The sequence below is a fragment of the Anomaloglossus baeobatrachus genome, chromosome 6, assembly GCF_048569485.1.
Source record: "Anomaloglossus baeobatrachus isolate aAnoBae1 chromosome 6, aAnoBae1.hap1, whole genome shotgun sequence".
Taxonomy (NCBI): Eukaryota; Metazoa; Chordata; class Amphibia; order Anura; family Aromobatidae; genus Anomaloglossus; species Anomaloglossus baeobatrachus.
Window position 1 is genome coordinate 544346135 of NC_134358.1, and position 27589 is coordinate 544373723.

Consider the following 27589-nt stretch of genomic DNA (forward strand, 5'->3'; position numbering starts at 1 on the left):
GGAGTGCGCAGCATGGCGGATGGACCACGTTTGGGAGTGCGCAGCATGGGGGATGCAGCACGATGGGGAGTGCGCAGTATGGCGGATGGAGCACGTTTGCTCAGCCTCTCTCCTTCCAGCCTCCCTCAGCATCAGCCCCCCCCTCCCAGCCTTCCCCAAGATCAGCCTCTCTGCTCCCAGCCTCCTCCAGCACGCCGTGCTCCTCTGCCGACACTCACCCACACCCGATCGCATCCACTCACCCACACAACCGATCGCATCCACTCACCCACACAACCGATCGCATCCACTCACACACACAACCGATCGCATCCACTCACACACACACCCGATCGCATACACTCACACACACACCCGATCGCATACACTCACACACACACCCGATCGCATCCACTCACACACACCCGATCGCATCCACTCACACACACACCCGATCGCATACACTCACACACACACCCGATCGCATACACTCACACACACCCGATCGCATACACTCACACACACCCGATCGCATACACTCACACACATAGACACTGACGATATTGCACATACGCGCTGATACTCACAACATCCGGGGATATCACATGCTTCTGGCCATGTGATCCTCCGTCAGGTCCTGGAAGCTCACAGCACAATATCGCCGCCGAGAAGCAAGCGATATCCCAGGATGTTGTGAGTATTTGGATGCGATGTGATGTGTGTATGTGAGTGAGTGTGATCTGATTTGTGTGTGTGTGCTGTTATGTTATGTATGTTCTGCAGCTGCAGGACCTTGATGTGTGGATGCGATGTGATGTGTGTGTGAGTGTGAGCCGGTGTACACTGGTAACTATGATACACATCGGGTAACTAAGGGACCTTAGTTACCCGATGTGTATAATGGTTACCAGCTTTCACGGCCTCCGTTAAGATCCCAGCATCGCAAGGTTATGTCTGGCGCTGCCGGGATCCTGACGGAGCCGGTGTAGAAGCAAGCGATATCCCAGCATGTTGTGATGTGTGGATGTGATGTGTGAGAGTGATCTGATGTGTGTGTACTCACCTGGGAATCGGAGCTCCGTGTCAGTTGGGCCACAGCGAGCGTGCATTGCGTGAGGGGGCGGGGCCTGCAGAGAGCCGGGGCGAGAGGCCAATCCGTGTGGGGGGGCGGGGCCATGGCGAGCCCAGCGGCCAATCAGCTTTGTGTCACCGTAAGGACACAATTTCGGAGCATGACAGACAGACAGACAGATAGACAGACAGACAGACAGACAGACAGACAGACAGAATAAGGCAATTATATATATAGACTAGAAGGTGGCCCGATTCTACGCATCGGGTATTCTAGAATTTACGTATTGTGTAGTTCATGTATGATTTTTGTTATATATATGTGCGGTATGTGCGTATATTTGTGTGTGCAGCGTTGTCTGTGTGTGGGTGTCTGTGTAGGGCAGTTGTTTGTGGTTTCCAGTGTGTGTGTGTGGTGTGTTGTGCAGTGCGCGCGCCGCGCGTGTGTGTGTGTTGGGGGGAGGTGTGCACTCTCCATCGTGCTCCATCCCCTATGCTGCGCACCCCTCATCGTGCTACATCTCCCATCCTGCGCACTCCCAAACGTGCTCCATCCGCCATGCTGCGCACTCCCAAACGTGCTCCATCCGCCATGCTGCGCACTCCCCATCGTGCTCCAGTCCCCATGCTGCGCACTCCCCATCGTGCTCCATCCGCCACGCTGCGCACTCCCCATCGTGCTCCATCTCCCATGCTGCGCACTCCTAAACGTGCTCCATCCGCCATGCTGCGCACTCCCAAATGTGCTCCATCCACCATGCTGCGCACTCCCAAACGTGCTCCATCCGCCATACTCCACACTCCCCATCGTGCTCCATGCCCCATGCAGCGCACTCCCCATCGTGCTCTATTCCCTATGCTGCGCACCCCCCATCGTGCTCCATCATCTATGCTGCGCACTCCCAAACGTGCTCCATCCGCCATGCCGCGCACTCCCAAACGTGCTCCATCCGCCATGCTGCGCACTCCTAAACGTGCTCCATCCGCCATGCTGGGCACTCCTCATCGTGCTCCATCCCCCATGCAGTGCACTCCCTATCGTGCTCCATCCCCTATGCTGCGCACCCCCCATCGTGCTCCATCTCCTATGCTGCGCACTCTCAAACGTGCTCCATCCGCCATGCTGCGCACTCCCAAACGTGGTCCATCCGCCATGCTGCGCACTCCCAAACATGCTCCATCCGCCATACTCCGCACTCGCCATCGTGCTGCATCCGCCATGCTGCGCACTCCCAAACGTGCTCCATCCGCCATGCTGCGCACTCCTAAACGTGCTCCATCCGCCATGCTGCGCACTCCCAAACGTACTCCATCCGCCATGCTGCGCACTCCCAAACGTGCTCCATCCGCCATGCTGCGCATTACCAAACGTGCTCCATCCGCCATGCTGCGCCAGCATCAGCCTCTCTACCCGCATCATCAGCCTCTCTGCCCGCAGCATCAGCCTCTCTCCTCCCAGCATCAGCGTCTCTGTCCCTAGCATCAGGCTCTCTCCTTCCAGCCTCCCTCAGCATCAGCCTCCCTTTCCCAGCCTTCCCAAGGATCAGCCTCTCTCCTCCCAGCCTCCTTCCTCCCAGCCTCCCTCTCCCAGCCTCCCTCAGCATCAGCCTTCCTGTCCCAGTCTCTCCCAGCATCAGCCTCCCCAAGCATCAGCCTCCACCAGCATCAGCCTCTGTTCTTCCAGCCTCCTCCAGCATCAGCTTCCCTAAGCATCAGCCTCCCTCGTCCCAGCCTCCCTCAGCATCAGCCTCTCTCCTTCCAGCCTCCCTCAGCATCAGCCTCCTTTCCCCAGCCTTCCCTAGGATCAGCCTCTCTCCTCCCAGCCTCCTTCTTCCCAGCTTTCCCATCCCAGCCTCCTTCAGCATCAGCATTTCCCTCTTCCCCATTATCAGCCTCTCTGCTCCCAGCCTCCTCCAGCACGCCCTGCTCCTCTGCCGACACTCACACACCCGATCGCATGCACTCACACACACACCCGATCGCATCCACTCACACACACACCCGATCGCATCCACTCACACACACACCCGATCGCATCCACTCACACACACACCCGATCGCATCCACTCACACACACACCCGATCGCATCCACTCACACACACACCCGATCGCATCCACTCACACACACCCGATCGCATCCACTCACACACACAGACACTGACGATATCGCACTTACGCGCTCATACTCACAACATCCGGGGATATCACATGCTTCTGGCCATGTGATCCTCCGTCAGGTCCTGGAAGATCACAACAGCACATTTTCGCCGCCGAGAAGCAAGCGATATCCCAGGATGTCGTGAGTATGTGGATGCGATGTGAGGTGTGTGTGAGGTGTGTATGAGAGTGAGTGTGAGTGTGATCTGATGTGTGTGTATGTTTGTGTGTGTGCGTGTGGACCTTCCGGCGCAGCAGGACCTTGATGGGCTTGTAACCATGCGAGCATGGTTACCAACGTATCCACACCACTCCCACCACTGCCGTGGGAGCGGGGGCCGGGGGAGGGGGAGGGAGTACAGTACTCACCTCCGTGACAGCGCTTGTAACCATGCGAGTATCCACACCACCCCTTTGGGAGCGGGGGCCGGGGGGGGGGGGGGGGGGGGGGTTGGGGGGGGGATAGGGAGTACCGTACTCACCTCCGTGACAGCCGTGTCAGTTAGAGAAATGCGCGGGGGGAGGGAGGGGGTGGGGCCAGAGCTAACGTGCATTGCGTGAGGGGGGCGGGGGCGTGGCGTGGCTGAATTGCCAATGCCTGCAGGGTGCCGGGGCGAGAGGCCAATCTGTGGGGGGGGCGGAGCCTGGGCGAGCGGCTGGCCAATCCGTGTGGGGGCGCAGCCTGGGTGAGCGGCCAATCCGTGTGGGGGGGCGGGGCCATGGCGAGCCCAGCGGCCAATCAGCTTTGTGTCACCGTAAGGACACAATTTTGGAGCATGACAGACAGACAGACAGATAGACAGACAGACAGACAGACAGACAGACAGAATAAGGCAATTATATATATAGACTAGAAGGTGGCCCGATTCTACGCATCGGGTATTCTAGAATTTACGTATTGTGTAGTTCATGTATGATTTTTGTTATATATATGTGCGGTATGTGCGTATATTTGTGTGTGCAGCGTTGTCTGTGTGTGGGTGTCTGTGTAGGGCAGTTGTTTGTGGTTTCCAGTGTGTGTGTGTGGTGTGTTGTGCAGTGCGCGCGCGCGCGTGTGTGTGTGTTGGGGGGAGGTGTGCACTCTCCATCGTGCTCCATCCCCTATGCTGCGCACCCCTCATCGTGCTACATCTCCCATCCTGCGCACTCCCAAACGTGCTCCATCCGCCATGCTGCGCACTCCCAAACGTGCTCCATCCGCCATGCTGCGCACTGCCCATCGTGCTCCATTCCCTATGCTGCGCACTCCCCATCGTGCTCCATCCGCCACGCTGCGCACTCCCCATCGTGCTCCATCTCCTATGCTGCGCACTCCTAAACGTGCTCCATCCGCCATGCTGCGCACTCCCAAATGTGCTCCATCCACCATGCTGCGCACTCCCAAACGTGCTCCATCCGCCATACTCCACACTCCCCATCGTGCTCCATGCCCCATGCAGCGTACTCCTCATCGTGCTCTATCCCCTATGCTGCGCACCCCCCATCGTGCTCCATCATCCATGCTGCGCACTCCCAAACGTGCTCCATCCGCCATGCCGCGCACTCCCAAACGTGCTCCATCCGCCATGCTGCGCACTTCCAAACGTGCTCCATCCGCCATGCTGGGCACTCCCCATCGTGCTCCATCCCTCATGCAGTGCACTCCCTATCGTGCTCCATCCCCTATGCTGCGCACCCCCCATCGTGCTCCATCTCCCATGCTGCGCACTCTCAAACGTGCTCCATCCGCCATGCTGCGCACTCCCAAACGTGGTCCATCCGCCATGCTGCGCACTCCCAAACATGCTCCATCCGCCATACTCCGCACTCGCCATCGTGCTGCATCCGCCATGCTGCGCACTCCCAAACGTGCTCCATCCGCCATGCTGCGCACTCCCAAACGTGCTCCATCCGCCATGCTGCGCACTCCCAAACGTACTCCATCCGCCATGCTGCGCACTCCCAAACGTGCTCCATCCGCCATGCTGCGCATTACCAAACGTGCTCCATCCGCCATGCTGCGCCAGCATCAGCCTCTCTACCCGCATCATCAGCCTCTCTGCCCGCAGCATCAGCCTCTCTCCTCCCAGCATCAGCGTCTCTGTCTCTAGCATCAGGCTTTTTCCTTCCAGCCTCCCTCAGCATCAGCCTCCCTTTCCCAGCCTTCCCAAGGATCAGCCTCTCTCTTCCCAGCCTCCTTCCTCCCAGCCTCCCTCTCCCAGCCTCCCTCAGCATCAGCCTTCCTCTCCCAGTCTCCCCCAGCATCAGCCTCCCAAAGCATCAGCCTCCACCAGCATCAGCCTCTGTTCTTCCAGCCTCCTCCAGCATCAGCTTCCCTAAGCATCAGCCTCCCTCGTCCCAGCCTCCCTCAGCATCAGCCTCTCTCCTTCCAGCCTCCCTCAGCATCAGCCTCCTCTCCCCAGCCTTCCCTAGGATCAGCCTCTCTCCTCCCAGCCTCCTTCTTCCCAGCCTTCCCATCCCAGCCTCCTTCAGCATCAGCATTTCCCTCTTCTCCATGATCAGCCTCTCTGCTCCCAGCCTTCTCCAGCACGCCCTGCTCCTCTGCCGACACTCACACACCCGATCGCATGCACTCACACACACACCCGATCGCATCCACTCACACACACACCCGATCGCATTCACTCACACACACACCCGATCGCATCCACTCACACACACAGCCGATCGCATCCACTCACACACACACCCGATCGCATCCACTCACACACACCCGATCGCATCCACTCACACACACCCGATCGCATCCACTCACACACACCCGATCGCATCCACTCACACACACCCGATCGCATACACTCACACACACAGACACTGACGATATCGCACTTACGCGCTCATACTCACAACATCCGGGGATATCACATGCTTCTGGCCATGTGATCCTCCGTCAGGTCCTGGAAGATCACAACCGCACATTTTCGCCGCCGAGAAGCAAGCGATATCCCAGGATGTCGTGAGTATGTGGATGCGATGTGAGGTGTGTGTGAGGTGTGTATGAGAGTGAGTGTGAGTGTGATCTGATGTGTGTGTATGTTTGTGTGTGTGCGTGTGGACCTTCCGGCGCAGCAGGACCTTGATGGGCTTGTAACCATGCGAGCATGGTTACCAACGTATCCACACCACTCCCACCACTGCCGTGGGAGCGGGGGCCGGGGGAGGGGGAGGGAGTACAGTACTCACCTCCGTGACAGCGCTTGTAACCATGCGAGTATCCACACCACCCCTTTGGGAGCGGGGGCCGGGGGGGGGGGGGGGTTGGGGGGGATAGGGAGTACCGTACTCACCTCCGTGACAGCCGTGTCAGTTAGAGAAATGCGCGGGGGGAGGGAGGGGGTGGGGCCAGAGCTAACGTGCATTGCGTGAGGGGGGCGGGGCGTGGCGTGGCTGAATTGCCAATGCCTGCAGGGTGCCGGGGCGAGAGGCCAATCTGTGGGGGGGGCGGAGCCTGGGCGAGCGGCTGGCCAATCCGTGTGGGGGCGCAGCCTGGGCGAGCGGCCAATCCGTGTGGGGGGGCGGGGCCATGGCGAGCCCAGCGGCCAATCAGCTTTGTGTCACCGTAAGGACACAATTTTGGAGCATGACAGACAGACAGACAGATAGACAGACAGACAGACAGACAGACAGAATAAGGCAATTATATATATAGATAGATATATATTATATATATATGTATATATATATATATATATATATAGTATATAAATAAATATATATATATACTGTATAATATAGGCATAGTTGTCATTTTTACATCCATAAAAGTCTGACCCATGATAGTTTTAATGTTTTTTTCAATACAGTGCCTTGCGGAAGTATTCACCCCCCTTGTTGTTTTTTTTTACCCTTTTCCTACATTTCAGGCTTCAAACATAAAGATAAAAATGTTAATGTTCTGGTGAAGCATCAACAAGTGGGACACAATTGTGAAGTTGAACGATATTTATTGCTTATTTTAAACTTTTTTTTAAAAGATAAACTGAAAATTGGGGCGTGCAATATTATTCATCCCCTGTAAGTTAATACTCTGTAGCGCCCCCTTTTGCTGCGGTTACAGCTGCAGTCGCTCGGGGTATGTGTCTATCAGTTTTGCACATCGAGAGACTGAAATTCTCGCCCATTCTTCCTTTGTACACAGCTGGAGCTGAGTGAGGTTGGATGGAGAGCGTTTGTGAACAGCAGTTTTCAGCTCTTTCCACAGATACTCGATTGGATTCAGGTCTGGACTGTAACTTGGCCATTCTAACACCTGGATGCGTTTATTTGTGAACCACTCCATTGTAGATTTTCCTTTATGTTTGCGATCATTGTCTTGTTGGAAGACAAATCTCCGTCCCAGTCTCAGGTCTTTTGCAGACTCCAACAGGTTTTCTTCAACCTGGTCCTGTATTTGGCTCCATCCATCTTCTCATCAATTTTAACCATCTTCCCTGTCCCTGCTGAAGAAAAGCAGGCCCAAACCATAATGCTGCCACCACCATGTTTGACAGTGGGGATGGTGTGTTCATGGTGATGAGCTGTGTTGCTTTTACACCAAACATATTGTTTGGCATTGTGCCCAAATAGTTTGATTTTGGTTCCATCTGACGAGAGCCCCTTCTTCCACATGTTTGGTGTCTCCCAGGTGGCTTGTGGCAAACTTTAAACAACACTTTTTATGGATATCTTTGAGAAATGGCTTTCTTCTTGCCACTCTTTCATAAAGGCCAGATTTGTGCAGTGTACGACTGATTGTTGTCCTATGGACAGACTCTCCCACCTCAGCTGTAGATCTCTGCAGATCATCCAGAGCGATCATGGGCCTCTTGGCTGCATCTCTTGTTTGAGATGAAAGTTTGGATGGACGGCCGGGTCTTGGTAGATTTGCAGTAGTATGATATTGTGAAGCCCACTGCGCCGCTCACCTGCATCAGTCGCCTCCGGACCTCAGGGACTTCACGTGCTGGGAATCTTCTGGCGACAGATCAGTCAGGTTGACTTCTATGGGAATCGTGACGCCACTCTCGGTATTGCGGTCAATGGGTGACCGCCACTGCAGTTTGGGGAGCGCCTGGGGCTGATGGTAGATGCAGTTAGATGATATGGCCTCCCGAGAGTGAGGCTGGCATCGGGGCTCAGGTGTAGGTGTGTAGTACTACAGGTCGTAGAGTAATTCACACACAGTCCAAGAATGTCTTTCAGGGTTTTTACTCACTTTTTCTGCTGGCACAGTGAGACAACCGGGGCAATGCTGTGATCAACCAGGGTGGAACCAGGTATCTTCAGGCTGACATAGGGGTAGCTGCTGACTCGCCTTCCTAGCCCTTCTTGTTTTGAGGTGACCCCGACTTGGAGTACTCCGGGATCACCCAGGGAAGTTGCTTCTGCCTCTTCTCCCCTTTCTGGCCCGTTTGCGTGGACCAAATAATTCTGGCTGCTTGCCTTCTGTTACTTATGGGCCCCCTTGTTGCTGCGATAATGCGGACTCTGTGTTGTTTGGTGAGGTGCATACAGTACCCTCACCAGCAGGTTTATCAGGCCGAATAAATGGGTTCCTGCTCTGGGGACCTGTTTCCCCGAGCGGGCCTGGTCTACCGGTGGTCTCCTTACTCAGCCATTTCCTCACTACGTCTCTAGGTGGTTTTCAGGCGGCACTACTGGGTAGCCGTTCTCCCCCGCCAGCAGCCACTACAGGTGCAGGGTCTGGCTAGTGTCCTGCTCTTCAGCCCTACACTCCAGACTCTGCTGCTCCACTCCTACTCCTCTGACTGCCACTGCACAACTCCTGTCTCCAGTCTCCACCACCCACCACTAGCTGAGACATGGGGGCTCCGTCCCCACCTGGGTCTGCCCAGGGGTCCCCTCTAAGCTGTGTGTGTGTTCCTGGTTACTTCGAGTTTGTGTGTCCACACATTAGTCAGCCTTTGGGATTACCTGTTTGTACCCACCCAGATGTGGGTGCAGTACTCAGTGGCGCCTGACCAGGTCAGGGGCGCCACAATACTCCATCCATTTCAATATGATCGCTTGCACAGTGCTTCTTGGGATGTTTAAAGTTGTGGAAATCTTTTTGTAACCAAATCCGGCTTTAAACTTCTCCACAACAGTATCACGGACCTTTCTGTTGTGTTCCTTGGTCTTCATGATGCTCTCTGTGCTTTATACAGAACACAGACTATCACAGAGCAGGGGCATTTATACGGAGACTTGATTACACACAGGGGATTATATTTATCATCATCAGTCATTTAGGACAACATTGGATCATTCAGAGATCCTCAATGAGCTTCTGGAGAGAGTTTGCTGCACTGAAAGTAAAGGGGATGAATAATATTGCACTCCCCGATTTTCAGTTATTTATTTTTTAAAAAAGTGTAAAATAAGCAATAAATTTTGTTCAACTTCACAATTGTGTCTCACTTGTTGTTGTTTCTTCTCCATAAAATTACAATTTTTATCTTTATGTTGGAAGCCTGAAATGTGGGAAAAGCTTGAAAAATTCAAAGGGGCCAAATACTTTTGCAAGGCACTGTATATACAATAAACAAAAAAAAATAATCATTAATCCAAAATTGACTTTTTTTTTGGGGGGGGGGGGGAGACCACATCTCACAAAGATGCAACATAAAATGATAAAAATTTTGTATATGCTCCAAAATAGTACCAATAAAAACTACACTTCACCATTAAAAAAAAAAAAAAAAATCAAAACTTCATACTGCTCCTTCAACAGAAATCTAAAAAAAAAAGTCACAGGTCTTGGAAAAATGTAAAATTAAGATAAAAACTAAACAAGTTTGGTATCATCATAATCATACTGACCTGAAGAATTGTGTTACCAGATCATTTTTACATTAACAGGTCAGCGGCTAATGCACCATTTTACTTCAATGGGATTTTATCCCATTTTTCCACACATTATATCATATGGTAAAGTGAATGGTTTCACTGAACAATGAAGATTTTGCTTCGTGAACACCTTTGGGTGCATCTTATGTAATGGCCGCAGCATTGAGCCTGAGGCTCTGATGAGAGTTGTAGTCAGTCACTACCCAGCGCCTGTGAATAGCCGTACTTTCCTGCTATTAACAGTTGCCAAAGCTGCATTCGGGGATCGTGGACTACGCTGGATCTTCATGAGAACCTTTTTGATAATAAATTGCTGAACGAAGGGTAGTGTGGGGAAGTTTTTAATCGAATAAAGTATTTTTTTATTTATATTATTTAAAAAAAATAATGATAACAATTAAATAATATTAATAATAATAAATTAAGAACATAATAATAATAATAATACTAATAGTAATAATAATGCACACAACAATAATACTATTAAAATATTTTTAAAGCACCACTCCAGCTCAATCATTACTAGAAATAACCATTATAAATAAGTAATATAAGTAATAACTTAAAAATACATTAATAATTATAACAATAATGATAGTAATCACCATTTTTTTAAATAATAATAATAATTAGTGATTATAAAAATAACAATAAATATAAATATTAATGATAGTCACAATAAAAACTAAAATGATGTATTTTTTTTAAAAAATAATAATAATTAAAATAATACTAATAATAATCAATTAAAAAATAATAATAACAAAACAATAAAAACATAATAATAATAATAATAATAATAATAATAATAATAATAATAATAATAATAAAAAACAATAATAATAAAATAATAATACAATCTTTAAAGCACCGCTCCAGCTCGCTCATTACTAGAAATAACCATTATAAATAAATAATATAAGTAATAACTTAAAAATACATTAATAATTATAACAATAATGATAGTGATCACCTTTTTATAAATAATAATAATTAGTAATTATAAAAAATAACAATAAACATAAATATTAATGATAGTCACAATAAAAACTAAAATGATGTATTTTTTAAAAAAAATAATAATAATTAAAATAATACTAATAATAATCAATTAAAAAAATAATAATAACAAAACAATAAAAACATAATAATAACAATAATAATAATAATAGTAATAATAATATAAAACAATAATAATAATAATAATAATAATACAATTTTTAAAGCACCGCTCCAGCTTGCTTGTTACTAGATATAACCATTATAAATAAATAATAATAGTAATAAGTAATAAATTAAAAAAATAAATTAATAGTAATAACAAAATTAATAGTAATCACCTTTTAAAAAAAATAAATAAAAGGGTCATTAAAAGATTAAAATACAAAATAAACATTAATAATAATGATAGTTAGAATAACAATTACAATTATTATTAAATATTATTTTTAAAAATAATAATACCAATTTAAATCATCCTGATAATAATACTAATTATTATTAATAATAATAACAATAATAATAATACACACAATAATACAATTAAAATAATTGTTAAGGCACCACTCCAGCTTTTTTTTTCCCCATCACTGTAGTGGCACCTTAACTCTAATTCCCCTGCCCCCGTTATATATTCACCGCTGGCGGCTTCATCTTTTACTTAGTCTGCTCCGGTCCCACGGCACCATCTTGTGCCCTTATCTTCTATCTGGCCAGAAATCAGAAATTACATCACAAGCTCTCAATACAAGTCTATCAGAGCCTCATTTTGGCTCCCATAGACTTGTACTGAGTTGTGACCTCCAGTGTGCTCCATGAAACAGTGCAGCTACTGGCAGGTCACAAATTGCCAGAGTCAGATGGAGTGGCGACGATAGGTGAAGATGTCAGAAGGTGAATATAAGATTTAAAGTACCAATCCAGCGGTGCATTAAAATAAATAACGCTGGAGTGGTGCTATAATGTAAAAGCAGTAGTAGCCATGGTTCTCTGGGGCCCTTTCCATGTTTAGTTATTGGTCCGTACTAAGTGCATGAATATATTAATAAATGATTTTCGAGCACACCCATCCCATTCTATCCCTGTATGTTCTGATTTCCGCCGTCGCTGCTCATCGCGTTCTCTTCCAGGATCCCTCGTCACAGCAGAGCGATGGCAGCTCCGGCTCCGCCTCTAATCAGCGCTTATTCATGTTTCTCTTCAGACTTGATACAAGTCATTTTTCCCTGTCTGGCTTTCCTATAATAATTCACTTTATAATCAATCAATCTAATATTATAATTACTCTGTCACAGTGATGGAGCTCGTCTCACTGCCAGGGTATATTATATAGGGAAAAAACAGAGCTGAATAAATAATTGGACAATTATAAGACAGGAAATAGAAACATAGAAAACGGTAAATAAAGCCAAAAATACGAACAATGGCAAAGTACATCAAATAGCAAAAATATAATATTAAACATATAATTAAAGACACATCACTTCTCGCTCAGGATCCTACAGTGAAGGATTTCTACTACCTGGAAAGCAGAGGGGGAGATTTACTTAAATAAAGGGGTATTCCCATCTGCAAGATCCTATCCCAATATGTACTAGGTGTAATAATAATAATAATAATATTAGCAAATACCTCCAATTAGAAATGTAGTATAGTTCTCCTGATTAGCCATGTCTCTTACCTCATGTGCAGGGCATTACAGTAGCTTAGGTATTCATGGTTGTGACCACAAGCAACTAGTTCTCACTATAATCAAGGCCGTAAGCATGGATACCTAAGCTACTGTAATGCCCTGCACATGAGGTAAGAGTCATAGAAATGTAGACTAGTTCTCCTGATTAGCCATGTCTCTTACCTCATGTGCATGACCTTAACTATCTATGGTTATGACCACACATATAGTCACAGTTAGTTGTTAGAGTTGAAAACCATGGTTACCTAAAGTTCTGCAATGCCCTGCACATGAGGTAAGAGACATGGCTAATCAGAACTATACTATATTTCTATCTCTCTTACCTCATGTGCAGGGCATTGCAGTAGCTTAGTTATCCATGGGTTATGACCACGAGCAACTAACTGTCACAATATGCAAGGCCATAAGCATGGATACTTAAGCTACTGTAATGTCCTGCGCATGAGGTAAGAGACATAGGAATGTAGTATAGTTCTCCTGATTAGCTATGTCTCTTACCTCGTGTGCAGGACATTGCAGGATTTTAGGTATCCAAGGTTTGACCACTTGCAACTAACTATGTGATCATATGCATAGTCATAACCATGGATACTTAAGGTCCTGCAATGCCCTGCACATGAGGTAAGAGATGTCTATATCAGGAGAACTATACTACATTTCTAATTGGAGGTATTTGCTAATATTATTATTAATAGTATTATAATAATTGTATTATGGATAATCACAGCAAGGTGAAATTCTAAAATTCTGGCAACTCGTCATAGATGTGGTATATTTTATTATGTGAGACTGCGGCATAAAAAAAATCAGTTTAAAGGGGTATTCCCATCTCCAAGATCCTATCCCAATATGTAGTAGGTGTAACAATAATATTAGCAAATACCTCCAATTAGAAATGTAATATAGTTCTCCTGATATAGCCATGTCTCTTACCTCATGTGCAGGGCATTGCAGAACCTTAAGTATCCATGGTTATGACTATGCATATAGTCATAGTTAGTTGCATGTGATCAAATCATAGATACCTAAGGTCCTCCGATGCCCTGCACATGAGGTAAGAGACATAGCTAATCAGGAGAACTATACTACATTTCTATGTCTCTTACCTCATGTGCAGGGCATTACAGTAGCTTAGGTATCCATGCGTACGGCCTTGCATATAGTGACAGTTAGTTGCTCATGGTCGTAACCAAGGATAGCTAAGCTACAATGCCCTGCACATGAGGTAAGAGACATGTCTATATCAGGAGAACTATACTACATTTCTAATTGGAGGTATCTGCTAATATTCTTATTATTACACCTACTACATATTATGAGAGGCTCTTGGAGATGGGAATACCCCTTTAAACCGATCTTTTATGCCACAGTTTAGCATAATAAAATATACCACATCTATTACAAGTTGCCAGAATTAAGAATTTCACCTTGCTATGATCATTGATCAACCAATTTCTGCCGTTTTGATTTGTGGGGCACCGGTTGGTCATTTCTTTACCAGTTTTTATGTCATAAAATTCGAAAAAAGTCCTCCTAAAAAGTAAAAGTCTACAGTTTTTATTTCTGCCACCAGAGGGTGCTCACTATATATGAATCTCTATGCAGTGAGCTCCCCCTAGTGGTGACAAAATGAATTGTATAATTTCAAATCAAATTAACAACTCAGGGGCGGGTTTCTAGTTGCAGTACCCGCCCCCGATTACTCTACACATATCCACCTATATATCCTAGTTTCAAAAAATGGACATATACTTCAATCTAACATTTTTTATCATCCGCCTGACAAATTTATTCCTCAGTCTTATTTCCGGCGCTCGGCTCTATTAGACCAAACCTTAAAAAACAAGTTTCAGGACACTCCAAAGGACAAAAAACATGGAATAAATTGCAGTCTCTAATGGCTGAAAGATACAAGCCGGGTAATTTCTAGGAACTTATGGAAGATGAAAGAAGCCGTTCTGTGATAAAGTGCCCTGATAAAAATGAATTTGCTTTTTGTACAATGCAAAATAGCTCTGTGAACAGCAAAAAAGGGGAAAAAAAAAAGCAAGCGCTCCTTGTTTGTATTCTGATGGCGATCGCGAGGATTTGTGTGAGATTATTCTAAAACTTGTTTTTAATTTTGCAGAAAAATAAAAGATGGTGAGAGGAGAGGTAGAAAGAAGCAAGAAATAAATAAAAACTGAATAAATATTGATTAATGAAAACAAAAAAAATATATTATTTAATAAAAACTAAATAAATATTAATGAATAAAAACAAAATAAATATTAATAAATAAAAACTAAATAAGTAAAAAAATATTAATGAATAAAAACAAAATAAATATTAATGAATAAAAACAAAATAAATAAAAATGAAATAAATATTACTGAATACAAACAAAATAAATATTAATAAATAAAAACTAAATAAAAACGAAATAAATATTATTTAATCAAAACTAAATAAATATTAATGAATAAAAACAAAATAAATATTAATAAATAAAAACGAAATAAATAAAAACTAAATAAATATTACTGAATACAAACAAAATAAATAATTAATAATAAAAAAATATTTAATAAAACTGAAATAAATATTAATGATTACAAACAAAATAAATATTAATAAATAAAAACTAAATAAATATTATTTAATAAAAATGAAATAAATATTAATTAATAAAAATAATATAAATTTAAAAAAAATAATTAATATAAACTTAATCAATATTAATTAACAAAAAATAATAAATATTAACTAATAAAAACTTTATATTACTACAAACATAATAAATATTAAAGTGCAATTTTAGATTATATAAATATTATTGTTTATAATAATAACACTGGGGAACAAATGAAAAAAAATGTTTTCGTGCAAGCATTAGACTTGATCCTAGGTATATTCAGTCCTCTGAATCAGAATATGTCATTAATTTTTTTGTAATAGCTCTACTTTTTGAGATAATATGTAGGCAACTGTACATTAATTATATAAAATCAAAAAAGGTATGTGACAAATACTTGTATACTTATTAAATGCAATGGACATTTAAATGAGTATTAACCCCTTAACAACAGAAGTCTGTACTGGTACCTCCTAAGCCATCAAGGTGTAATCACATGTGACTGTTGCGGGCAGCCGGTGGCGATCCCCACACGTCTGCTGATTTGTACAGCAGACATTTGTGCTTTGCAGGCACAGGTGGATCCACGATCCACCCACGCCTGTTAACCCCTTAAATTGCTCTGTCAAAATGTGACAGCATGATTTAAATGCCTGCCGTGGTAAATGCGCACTTACCCGGGCTCCATCGGCGGCGCTGTGACATGATCACTATGAGTCAATGGTTGCCATGGTAGCACAGGGTCATGATATGACTTCTGTGCTATTATAACTTAGTTCCTGTTTCACCTGGCCGAGTGCTGCCTGTTACAAGACAGGAGCATTTCTCGTGATCTCAGCTGTGTAACTGTGATCAACAGAAATGAATGTGTGATCAGACTGCTGATCCTTATAATACCTTAGGGGGACTAATAAAATAATAAAAAAGGGAAAATAAAAAGCTTTAAAAGATTAAAAAAATAAATAAACTTAAAAGTTCAAAATCCCCCCCTTTCTCCCCACTGAAAATTAAAGGGTTTAAAAAAAATAAAAAATACACACACATTTGGTATGGCCGCGTTCAGAAATTCCCGCTCTATCAAAATATAAAATTAATCAGATCGGTAAGCAGAGGCAAATTTTGGGCAAAATGCAATAACAGGCGATCAAAATGTAGCATCTGTGCAAAAATAGTATCGTTAAAAACATCAGCTCGAGATGCAAAAAATAAGCCATTACTGTCCCCATCTCCTGAAATTTGAGAACGCTACGGGTCGCAGAAAATGGTGCAAAAAGACACTCCTTTTGGACAAACATCTGCTTTTTTTTTTAACCCCTTAGATAAAAGAAAACCTATACATGTTTGGTGTCTACAAACTTGTACTGACCTAACGCATCACACTCACACATCAGTTTTACCATATAGTAAACACAGTGAGTAAAATATCCCAAAAACAATCGTGCAATCACACTTTTTTGCAATTTTTCACCACTTGAAATTTTTTTTCTATTTTACAGTAAACTATATTTTAAAACTCATGGTTGCATTTAAAAGTACAGGTTGCCCTGCAAAAAACAAGCCCTCCTATGGCAAGATTGATGGATAAATGAAAAAGTTACAGCTCTCGGAAGAAGAGGAGGAAAAAACGAAAAATGGAAAATCGCTCGGGGGTGAAGGGGAAGTATCTTAGTAAGTGAACAGTGTATCAATCACAACTGTATATGCATGTTTAATTTCTATTATGTGATTTAAATTCTTTATAAATAAATCTACATGTATGAATTTGCTTTAATAACCAAGAAGGCAAAAATCATAATGTTTAGTAGACTTCCGTCTTAGGGTTCGATCGATCATATGGATATACATAAGGTAGATCACATCTCATTAACTAGAGCTGATGGAAGAACAATAAGGGCAGATTAAAGAATCGTAGACACACACTGACCTAAAAACACGTTAAATAACTCAGGCATCAATTTTCTAATTTTCTTCTTCCCCAGCGTAATCTGTCCTATTTTGCTGGATTCACATGTAGCAAATTCTCACTTATTTGGATCCAGTGGAATCTTGGAATTTTTGAAATTTTAAACTAATTTGATTCATTTGGAAACAATTAACTCTTCCTTAGTTATTAAGGATACAATAATATTTTTTTTTTCCTAAAAGTCAGAGAGAGCCATAGAAAATAAAATAAATCAGTATTCATACATGATTGAAAAATGGTCTATTTCGTGAGCACGCTGTAATACTTCATCTACCCTGTGGGGGCACTGTGGAGAAGTTTAAAGGGGTTGTCCAGCTTTGGGCCATTTTTTTTTTCTTTTTTAGTTAAGTCCATGTATTTGGAGCTTAAAATAAATTTTTTCATCATTTGGTTTTTAGAGACTATTTATTTCTTTGCACATTCGACCTTGACATTGTCTGTGACCATAAATCAGATAAGAAGAGATTAGAAAAAGTCAGTTGAAAAGTTACAGACTCTCCTGTCAGAGCTCCCTGATGCTGTAATCTAAAAAAAAGACTGATGGTACATCCTACTTTTCTAATGTGAACAGGTGCAAACTGAACATGAAACATAGTAACAAAAAGGCGACAGTTGCACTCTGTAGAGCTAAGATATCTGTAACTTTGTATATGGGAATATAGACATGCATTATTGCTATGAAAAACATGTAAACAATGAGATACTTAGCACACAAAATGGCCAGTTTTATGTGAGCCCAACAGCCAATGGCAAGGCGACCTCTTTTTGTTGGGTACCTACCTATTCTAATGCCTCTAATGCCTCTCTTTGGGTTAAAAACATCCAATTTAACGTCCACTACAAAATACAATTGTCTCCTTTTTGTTACTAGAGCTCACTGATGGAATCTCAGTTAACTCATTCTGCAGCCAGCAAGAGGCAGTAAAAGGAAAACGGTGCAAAATTTTTAATGAAACCCAATTATAAAAAATATTTTTTAACACCAAACACCCTAATAGTGAACAACCTTTTTAAGCCTCAATACTGGATTGCTTCACAGATTCCAGCTAATCATTAAAGTGCACCAATGACCAGGATTTTCCTATATAACCTAAAGCCAGTGCTATACTGGTGCTATAAGGCCATGTGCGCACTAGAAAGTGACTTTTTCTTAAGGAAAATCCGAATCCCCTGAAAGAATCCCGCACCCGCGGTAAAAAACGCACCAAAACCGCAACTAAATCCGTATGCAGTTTGGTGCAGTTTGGTGCGAATTTGATGTGGATTTGACGTGGATTTTCCACTTCCATTTGCATTATCTATGGCAAAAAACGCAGGTACCTGCGGAAAGGAAGTGACATGCTCATTAATTCTGCAGCGGAAAATCCGAGGGTAAATCTGCAGGTATAAAAAAAATGCAGTGTGTGCACAGCATTTTTTAAAACCCATAGGTTTTGCTGGGGAATGACTGCAGCAATGTTAAACACATTTTCTGCAGCAACTCCGCGGTAAATCCACAGCGTGCGCACATAGCCTAGTGCTGATTCTATACATACCTTTAGTTGTCAGCTCGGATGTATACTGTAGGTTTTGAAACACAAGCAAGTAAAGATTGTAAAATAAGCAGCTTTTGGAATGACAGCAGGTGCTGATCAGATGATTGCTGGGGGGGGGTATTCATAGGGATTCCTGCCCCCCTGCCTGGCTATCCTCCCCATGTTAATTATGCTAATTCTATTATAGAATCGTTTTACTAAGTGACTAGAAGGACCTGTGCTGATGTCATACCCATGTGATCAGAAGGGGCGGGGCCTCAGCCAACAGAAAGATAACGTTGCTTCCTGATATCAGCTATGTTGGCTGAGGCCTCGCCCCTTCTGGTCACATGGGTATGACATCACAGGTCAGGACATCTAGTCACTTAGTAAAATGATTATATAATAGAATTAGAATAAATAACAGGGGGAGGATAGACAGGCAGGGGGGCAGGAATCATTATTCATACCCACCCCAGCTATCAGCTGCTGTCAATCCAAAAGCTGCTCATTTTACATACTTTACTTGCTTGTGTTTCAAAACCTATACATCCGAGCTGACAACTAAAGGTATGTATAGAATCAGCCTGATAGTGCCAGTATAGCACTAGCTTTAGGTTATATAGGAAAATCCTGGTGATTGGTGCGCTTTAAAGTTCCAAACAGCAATCAGCCTATTGTGGATGAAACTTTGTAACAAAAAAGTGGTCAAACCATTAAAAATGCTGTTGTAAATAAGGGTAAAACAATTATAATACTTGTCCATAAAAACATACATATTTTATTCGTCTTTCTCCTAAATATTATATGCTATGACTTTCCATTGTAGACAAAATTAAATAATATGAACTAATTATTTATACAAAATAGAGATGATAACATGATATAAAAGATGTAAGTTTTGTAAGTCAAAGTCTTCTGACTTTATATATAGGCGCTGAGTAATTGTCAGCATTACATAATATAGCAGCAGTCCCTCTACACAATATAACAGGGTGACTAATAATCACAATTAGCTGCCTCTTAATTAATCCTTCGCGGCGAATGAACATAATAAACAGTAAAGAATCAGTCAATTAAAAATAAGGTATTTTTAGAAAGTGACAAAAAAAAGGTAAGTGAGGGAAAAATCATTAACTATAGGTGTGCTAAGTGCACATACATTCATTTAGGGTGTAGGGTTTCTGTAAAAAGAGAAAGTTACATTACTTTGTCCAAATAAAATGGATAAAATAAACTGTAAAAGTAACAAAAAAGAACTTGCAAATGAAGCGATAATGATGTTTTTCAATCCACATCTCCACCTATTGGTTACCAGTGGTACTGCTATTCTCTGCTTTACTGCTCTATCTATATACGGTATATACTCTGAGGTTCCCCATGGAGCCTGGTAATTTTTTGCTTTACAGGAGAGCGCAGTCAGATTGCATTCTGCTAAAATCGGATGCTTCTACTTTTCCGGACGGCCTTGTTGTAGAACTTTCAGCACTAAGCATGATAAGGATGGGTGAAGGGGATTTCGGCAGCAAAGATATCCACAGTATCCGTTGAGGCGTTGAATGTGCACCTGTAAAATGCACAGAATGTGACCGGTAGGACTCAACCCAAGTGTGACTTACAGGACGGCTCTGGCTGGAGATTGCGCTATTGGAGTGCCGCGAAGCATGAACACAGCATTGTATCTTTTTCCAGTGTTAACCAATAACTTTGCCTAAATTTCCTAAAATGTTACAGCATCAACATATTTATATCCCATCAAATTCTCCTCCAAAACTCAAGGTAACACCCCATGTTTCTCCACTTGTCTACTTTTCACTACCTCATTTCCTGACAGATTCTTCTTTTGGTGTCTTCACCAAGTTTTCTAAGGCTAGTTTCATACTTGCGTTGAACGGCATCCGTTGCATTGCATTGTGTGACGGATGCAACGGATGTGTTGCATATAGTGGCACAACAGATGCAACGGATACTGCAAAACAACGGAATCCGTTTTGATTTTTTTTTTCTTACAGTTTTACCGGCTGCAGACTATATCGCTCCCAGCAGCCGGTTGCCGGGTGATCAGCTGATCGCTCCCAGCAGCCAGTCGCCGGGTGATCAGCTGATCGCTCCCAGCAGCCAGTCGCCGGGTGATCAGCTGATCGCTCCCAGCAGCCAGTCGCCGGGTGATCAGCTGATCGCTCCCAGCAGCCAGTCGCCGGGTGATCAGCTGATCGCTCACAGCAGCCAGTCGCCGGGTGATCAGCTGATCGCTCACAGCAGCCAGTCGCCGGGTGATCAGCTGATCGCTCACAGCAGCCAGTCGCCGGGTGATCAGCTGATCGCTCCCAGCAGCCAGTCGCCGGGTGATCAGCTGATCGCTCCCAGCAGCCAGTCGCCGGGTGATCAGCTGATCGCTCACAGCAGCCAGTCGCCGGGTGATCAGCTGATCGCTCACAGCAGCCAGTCGCCGGGTGATCAGCTGATCGCTCACAGCAGCCAGTCGCCGGGTGATCAGCTGATCGCTCACAGCAGCCAGTCGCCGGGTGATCAGCTGATCGCTCACAGCAGCCAGTCGCCGGGTGATCAGCTGATCGCTCACAGCAGCCAGTCGCCGGGTGATCAGCTGATCGCTCCCAGCAGCCGGTCGCCGGGTTATCAGCTGATCGCTCCCAGCAGCCGGTTGCCGGGTGATCAGCTGATCGCTCACAGCAGCCGATTGCCGGGTGATCAGCTGATCGCTCGGCCGCCGATAATGTGTGCGGGGGGCGGAGTGCGGACTGGGTGGAGTCGAGCGGGGCCATGGCGCTGAGGACAGGTGAGTGCGCATGTGTGTGTGTGTGTATACATGCGGAGTGGAGTGCGGGAGGGGGCGGAGCCAAACGGGGAAGTGTCGGGCTCCCTGCACAAGTAGCCAGGGTAAATATCGGGTATAACTAGGCAAAGCACTTTGCTTGGTTACCCGATATTTACCTTGGTTACGGGTGCAGGGAGCCAGAGAGAGCATGCGCAGTGAAATCCTAAGGATTCCGCTGCTCAAAAAAAGATACATGCTGCGCTCCTCCCGCTGGGCGGAAGCAACGGAGCGTTGCCCAGCGGAAGCAACGCAGGTCCTTTTGGCACAATCCGTCATCCATACAAGTCTATGGGAAACAGCGGAATCCATTAATGGATTCCAATGTTTTCCAAAAGGGCGGATTGTGACGGAAGGAAAAAAACGCAAGTGTGAAAGTACCGTCACTCATATATATATATATATATATATATATATATATATATAACAACCTTCACGATCATAGTGACCCCCTCCCCACCACTTACAATCCAAATATTTCTCAATCTCAGTTGCAATGCCTCATTTCCACTGCCTTTAATCTTGCAGGATGGTGCCTGAGGAGAATCTGATAAGCATGGAGTGGGAAGATATACGTTGCCAGCTGCGAGACTTCCGTGAGTTGGACTGTGAGAGAACCCAGACTTTTGCCAGGTTAAGAAAGAAAGACGTCTCCCGGAGGAGCTCAGTCGTCAACTGCCAGAAGAGGAAAAAAGTTCCCTCTTGCCTCATCTGGAGAAGTGCGCACCAACGAACCCTGCTGTCCCCACAGAGAGACGGATTTTCACAACGATGCCGCAAGTCTGGATTTGTGCACCTTGGTTAGGGCATAGTGTAGGTGGCAGTAGTTAGAGTATGGTAGCCACGTGGCCCCAGTAGTGGAGGTCACTCAGACTGTTGCGTAGTACAACTAAGTGTATTTTTGATGATCTGTACTGTTCACACTTTGCTTTGCAATTCCTCATGTACTGCCCCGCGGTCGGCCGCAGCCGAGCCGCTCGGATCCGGGCTCGTTTGGTGGGTGGCTCGAGTGCCTCCGGACCCGGGGGTCACGTCGCTCTGAAAGGGGTTTGGCGCTACGTGTAGGGACTTCGGTGGGGAGATTCACAGCCGGGGCCGTGGAGTCTTTAGGGATTAAAGTTCGTGACGCCACCCACGGGTTGTAGTGAATGTGGACACCACCACTGCCATTAACTAGGCTTCCGGGGACGGTGTTATGCAGCCTGGTGTTGAGTCGACCCCTCCGTGGGTTTCTTCTCCGTTTCTCCTGCACCTTTTTAGTAGACTTTGACTGCCTATGCTTCGGCAATGGTAGTCCGCTCCCCGGCTTGATGTGTGTCGGGGAACCCGTTTGCCCGCAGGCGCTGGCCCGTAGGATCTCTCTGCCTGGGCAGTGGCTTTCTATCCCCCTCGGTGGGCTGTTGCCATCTTTCGGGTCTTGGGACGGGAAAGGACCTAAGGTCCAGACCTCAATCAGTAAATTCGACGTGGTCCAGTGGCTTCTGGACCTCATTCTGGGTCTGAGTACCCCTCCTGTCGATCCGGTTTCCAGTTGGCTCCCCGGTTCGGTTCCGGCGGGCCACTATCCTTTCCCGGTCCCTTACGGTTCCACCAGCCGTCTTCCCGGCTCCTGCAGGCGGCAACCACCGTCTGCCTCCTTGCCAGAGGTGACTGGGCTCTAACCCAGACACCTGGTGTCAAACTGTGGCAGACCTGGACACAGGTCTGCATTTGAACTTCACTCCACTTCACTGTCAACACTCAACTCCAACTGCACTGTTTTCCTGCCTCATGGCCTGTGAACTCCTCGGTGGGCGTGGCCAACCGCTTGGCTCCGCCCCCTGTGTGAACATCAAACCCGGAGGGAGGTGACAAGGGTTTTGTAGTTTGGCTGCTGTCACCTTATTAGGGGCTGGTGTTTGTGCAGGGGGTCTACCTGTGACTACCTGGCTAGTCCAGGGCGTCCCATTCATAGCCCCTTCTCAAAGCCTCGAAGCAGTTGCGTGTCCCTGCCTGTAAATACGCGTCTTTCTCATATCTTTCTACTGGAGCTTTATCATGGACCTTAGACACAGATGGATTTTTTTATTATGTATTGAATACATTTTTTGTTTATACTATGATTAGGACGAGTCTGCTGGAATTCTCCTTTTCCTGAGCATTCCAGAATACTGTAGATAAGAGCCCAGGCCGCTCTGTAAAACATAAAAAATACCTTTAGGATAAGTTCACACCGGGCATCTTTTGGTGCGTTTTTGGTGCGTTTTTGAGGTCACAAAGATACACCAACATGCAGCATTTCCTTCCTCCAGCAAAGTCTGAGATTTCTATTTTGCTGTCCACACTGGGCATCTTTTTTTGTCTGCATCTTGGCTGCGTTTTTGAAGATGCAGCATGTCAATTATTTTTGTATTTTTCCTGCCTTTTTGAGCCCTTCCAGTCAATAGATTTAGCTGAAAAAACACATTGGGTAAAATGCGGTAAAAACTTGGCAAAAACGCAACAAAAACGCATGGCTTTTTGATGCGTTTTTGCCGTGGGTGCATTTTTCGGGGCCAAAAATGCTGCATTTTTGTGGTTAGCAAAGATGCACTGTGTGAACATAGCCTTGTACTACTCACCTAGGAGGCGGTCTGGTCCGATGGGTGTTACTGCGTCATTCACAGACAGGTCTCCATTGTGCTCCTGAGGGCAAAACAAAGTACTGTAATGTGCAGGCATGAGGAATAGTCAAAGCAAGGCAGATAAAAGTGCGCATGCGCAGGAGCATAATGGAGGCTTCTGTCTGAATGATGCAAGATGCGTCACGCACACAGGGCTGGGCAGGAGGACGGCAATCGCACAAGATGGAGCAAGTGTCGTAGCGAGATCAGCAACACCCATCGGACCGGACCACCCCCTAGGCGAGTATAATAAAGGTCTTTTTTTATTTTATACAGAGCTGCCTCGGATCTTATATACAGTATTCTAGAATGCTATAGATAAGGGATCACTGGTGGTGGCCACAGCTTATAAGGGAAAAACCGATGATAGGTTCCCTTTAAGTTCACCTCAAAAGGTTAGAGGGCATTTTAGGATCATCTGGAAATTAAACCCAAAAGCCAAACATCCCTAACGTTTTGTGGGTAGCGTATATACTGTCACCTGAACCCATTAGGGCACTACAAGGTACTGCATCCTGTCAAAGATGCAGGGCCTACCTCCAGGGACCTGGAAGACCAGTGCCGGTAACAGCAAAACACATTAAAATCCCAGTTCTTCTCCATCCACAGACTGGTGACAGACTAGAGTTGGACCCAATGGATGGCCACCGAGTGGTGGAGCCGATCCAGTCCACTAGACGACAACCAGGTGGGAGGGGATGGACAGTTAGACAGTCAGTAAGTGGAAGTGAGAGAGAACGGACGTAACTGCTCTGACACGGGAGTGTGTGACAGTGACCTGAGGGCCCAGGCGTGTGGTTGTCGGTGGAGTACGGTGAAGTACTCCCGGAACCATAGCGCCGACGGGGTACAGAGCCCTAGGTCAGCAAACACTCGAGGCAGACCTGATAAAATCTGCACAGTGAAGGGACCATCCTGGACCTCACTGATCTTATAAGTCTGGGGGCACCAGCAGTAGTGGGAGAACCAGGGACTGGAATGGAACACCGACCCTACAGGGTTCACACTGCCCACCGTACAGACCAGAGACCGAGAGACTAACAGGAGGGGACCCCCAGACGCTCCAAGCCACGGGGACCCACCAACTTGAGAAAGGTGCAGGGAAAAGAAGCCACCAGGTCACCAACCGGCACTGGGACTAAGGAAACAAGAGGTGAGGACCAACCTTCCTCCGGGTACCAGTTACCAACCACTATGAGTAAAGAGAACCAGTTACACAGCAACCCCTTATGTGGCCTACCTTCTTTCCGCACCTAACTCTATCATCTACCCCCCCCCCCGGCCCTATTGCGGAGGGCCCAACATCCAGGCTACTGTCAACATCAGCCCCAGCGGTGAGACTGTGCATCAGCGGTTCAATCACCATAACTGCAGCCCGCAAGTGGCGTCACGATTAGTGATGAGCGAGTATGCTTGTTACTACTCGGTACTCGCACGAGTATCACTGTACTCGGGCTACTCGGCGGGGACCGAGTAATTTCGCGATACTCGTGCTGTACTCGTGGTCTTCATGTTGGCGCTCTTTTTAGAGCCAGCCCTCATGCAGGGATTGGCTGGCAGACCGCAATGCCACAGCCCTGTTACTTGTGGAATTGCAGTGATTGGCCGGCCCTCACAGAATGACCGTGCCTTTAGCCCGACACTTCCCCGCTCGGCTACGGCCCCTCCCGCACTCCACTCCGCGTGTATATATATATATGCACGCTTACACACACACGCACGTTTTTTTTTTTAATTTACAGTTTTATGGTTTCTACATGCTGCCGGTGGTCATTTCACAAAAATACTCGGGTCTCCCATAGGATAACATTGGGCTCGGTGCTCGGGCCGAGTACACGAGTATCTTGGGATGCTCGGCCCGAGCCTCAAGCACCCGAGCTTTTTAGTACTCGCTCATCACTAGTCACGATGTAAACTTTATTAAACATTCCCCTCTACATAACCCCTTTTAAAGTGATCCCAGGGTCATGGAACCGGACAGCGGCCACCCAGTGACACATCCCAGTAGCACACCGCCTGAGACCGAGTACCCCATAGCCCTGGGGCGAGTCAGTTGCTCATTGTGGATTTCTCATGTCCTTAGCAAAGAATTCACCAATATGGCGCTTGTGTGGATCTCTAATCTGCCCATAGATGTAAAGTCTTCTTCATTACTTTCATAAGAAACTTTCTATTTAACGGAGTTCGAGCCGTATTAGTCATAAAATGACATGAGTTATATGAATTCGAGTGCAGAATCTCTCTCACGGCACAAAAAAGCTGTAAACTCAATTGTTTGTAATAATTGTATCAGGAATTAATCTCGGCGAGATGAGATTATTATTTTTTTTTTCCACTGGAAAATAGAAGGTCGGAGACATATTAATATAAACCCCATAAATTATGTCACATTATTTATAACAGTTTGGAAGTCATTTAAGTTCTAAGCAGGAATAAATTGTAAGTTCATCGGACACTTTGATCTCCAGAAAATGCATAAAATGAACACAGCAGGAAATTTTGGTCAAGCAGAGGATAAAAATGATAGTGAAGGAAATTCAGATGACGGCATTTTATTATACAACAGAACTTTAAAGAATATGTTTCTGCAATAACTTTCTATTGGTCCAAACGAAAACCATCTCACCTGATGTATCATTTTTAGCGAATGCTTGTATTCCTCATGAAATACCAATTTTTTGAGGGGGGAGGAGGGTCCCCAAAACCTTAAATTTTGCAGATGGTCGAATAGTGAAATATTCGGGATTGGATTATTTGAGCCGAATAACTTCTATTATTGGTGTATTTGTCATGAATAACGAACCCAAGTCAATGTGAAACTTGAATAATTTTCTGAAGAACCTGGAAAGGCTGTAAAAATGCTGAAATGGATGGAAAAGTGTTGAAACTGAATGGGAACATCATGGGGAACATCATGGGGAACATCATGGGGAACATGCCTGGATGCAATCCTGACTCACATTTGGTCTCTGGGAATAATATTGCCAGAGTGTTTCTTGGTTTTAGCAGGACAGTGAGACTTACTGAGTTCCCCATGCCTGTCACACTACTTCTGGATCCACTCATTAGATCTCATACATAAGCACTGCTCCTCGCCCACCCTCTCTGTGATTGGAGGCAGTCAGACTGCAATTGTAGCACCCCTGAAGCCATCAGAGAGCTACAAGGTTCTGCATCCTCACCGGGATGCAGGATCTACCCCCTAGGGCCCCAGAAGACCAGTGTCGGTCACACACAAACACTTCACAAAATCCCAGTTTTCCCCAACATTCCCCTATAAAATGGTACAAAGCTA

At 45.3% G+C, this 27589-nt stretch overlaps 1 long non-coding RNA gene across 1 annotated transcript; it reads left to right on the forward strand.

The window, feature by feature from the left end:
* Positions 1–402: 402 nt before the first annotated feature.
* Positions 403–27326, forward strand: LOC142244584 (uncharacterized). The gene is made up of 3 exons (XR_012724594.1): positions 403–672; positions 16876–17010; positions 22181–27326. It is a non-coding gene; the product is annotated as an uncharacterized LOC142244584 (long non-coding RNA).
* Positions 27327–27589: the final 263 nt, after the last annotated feature.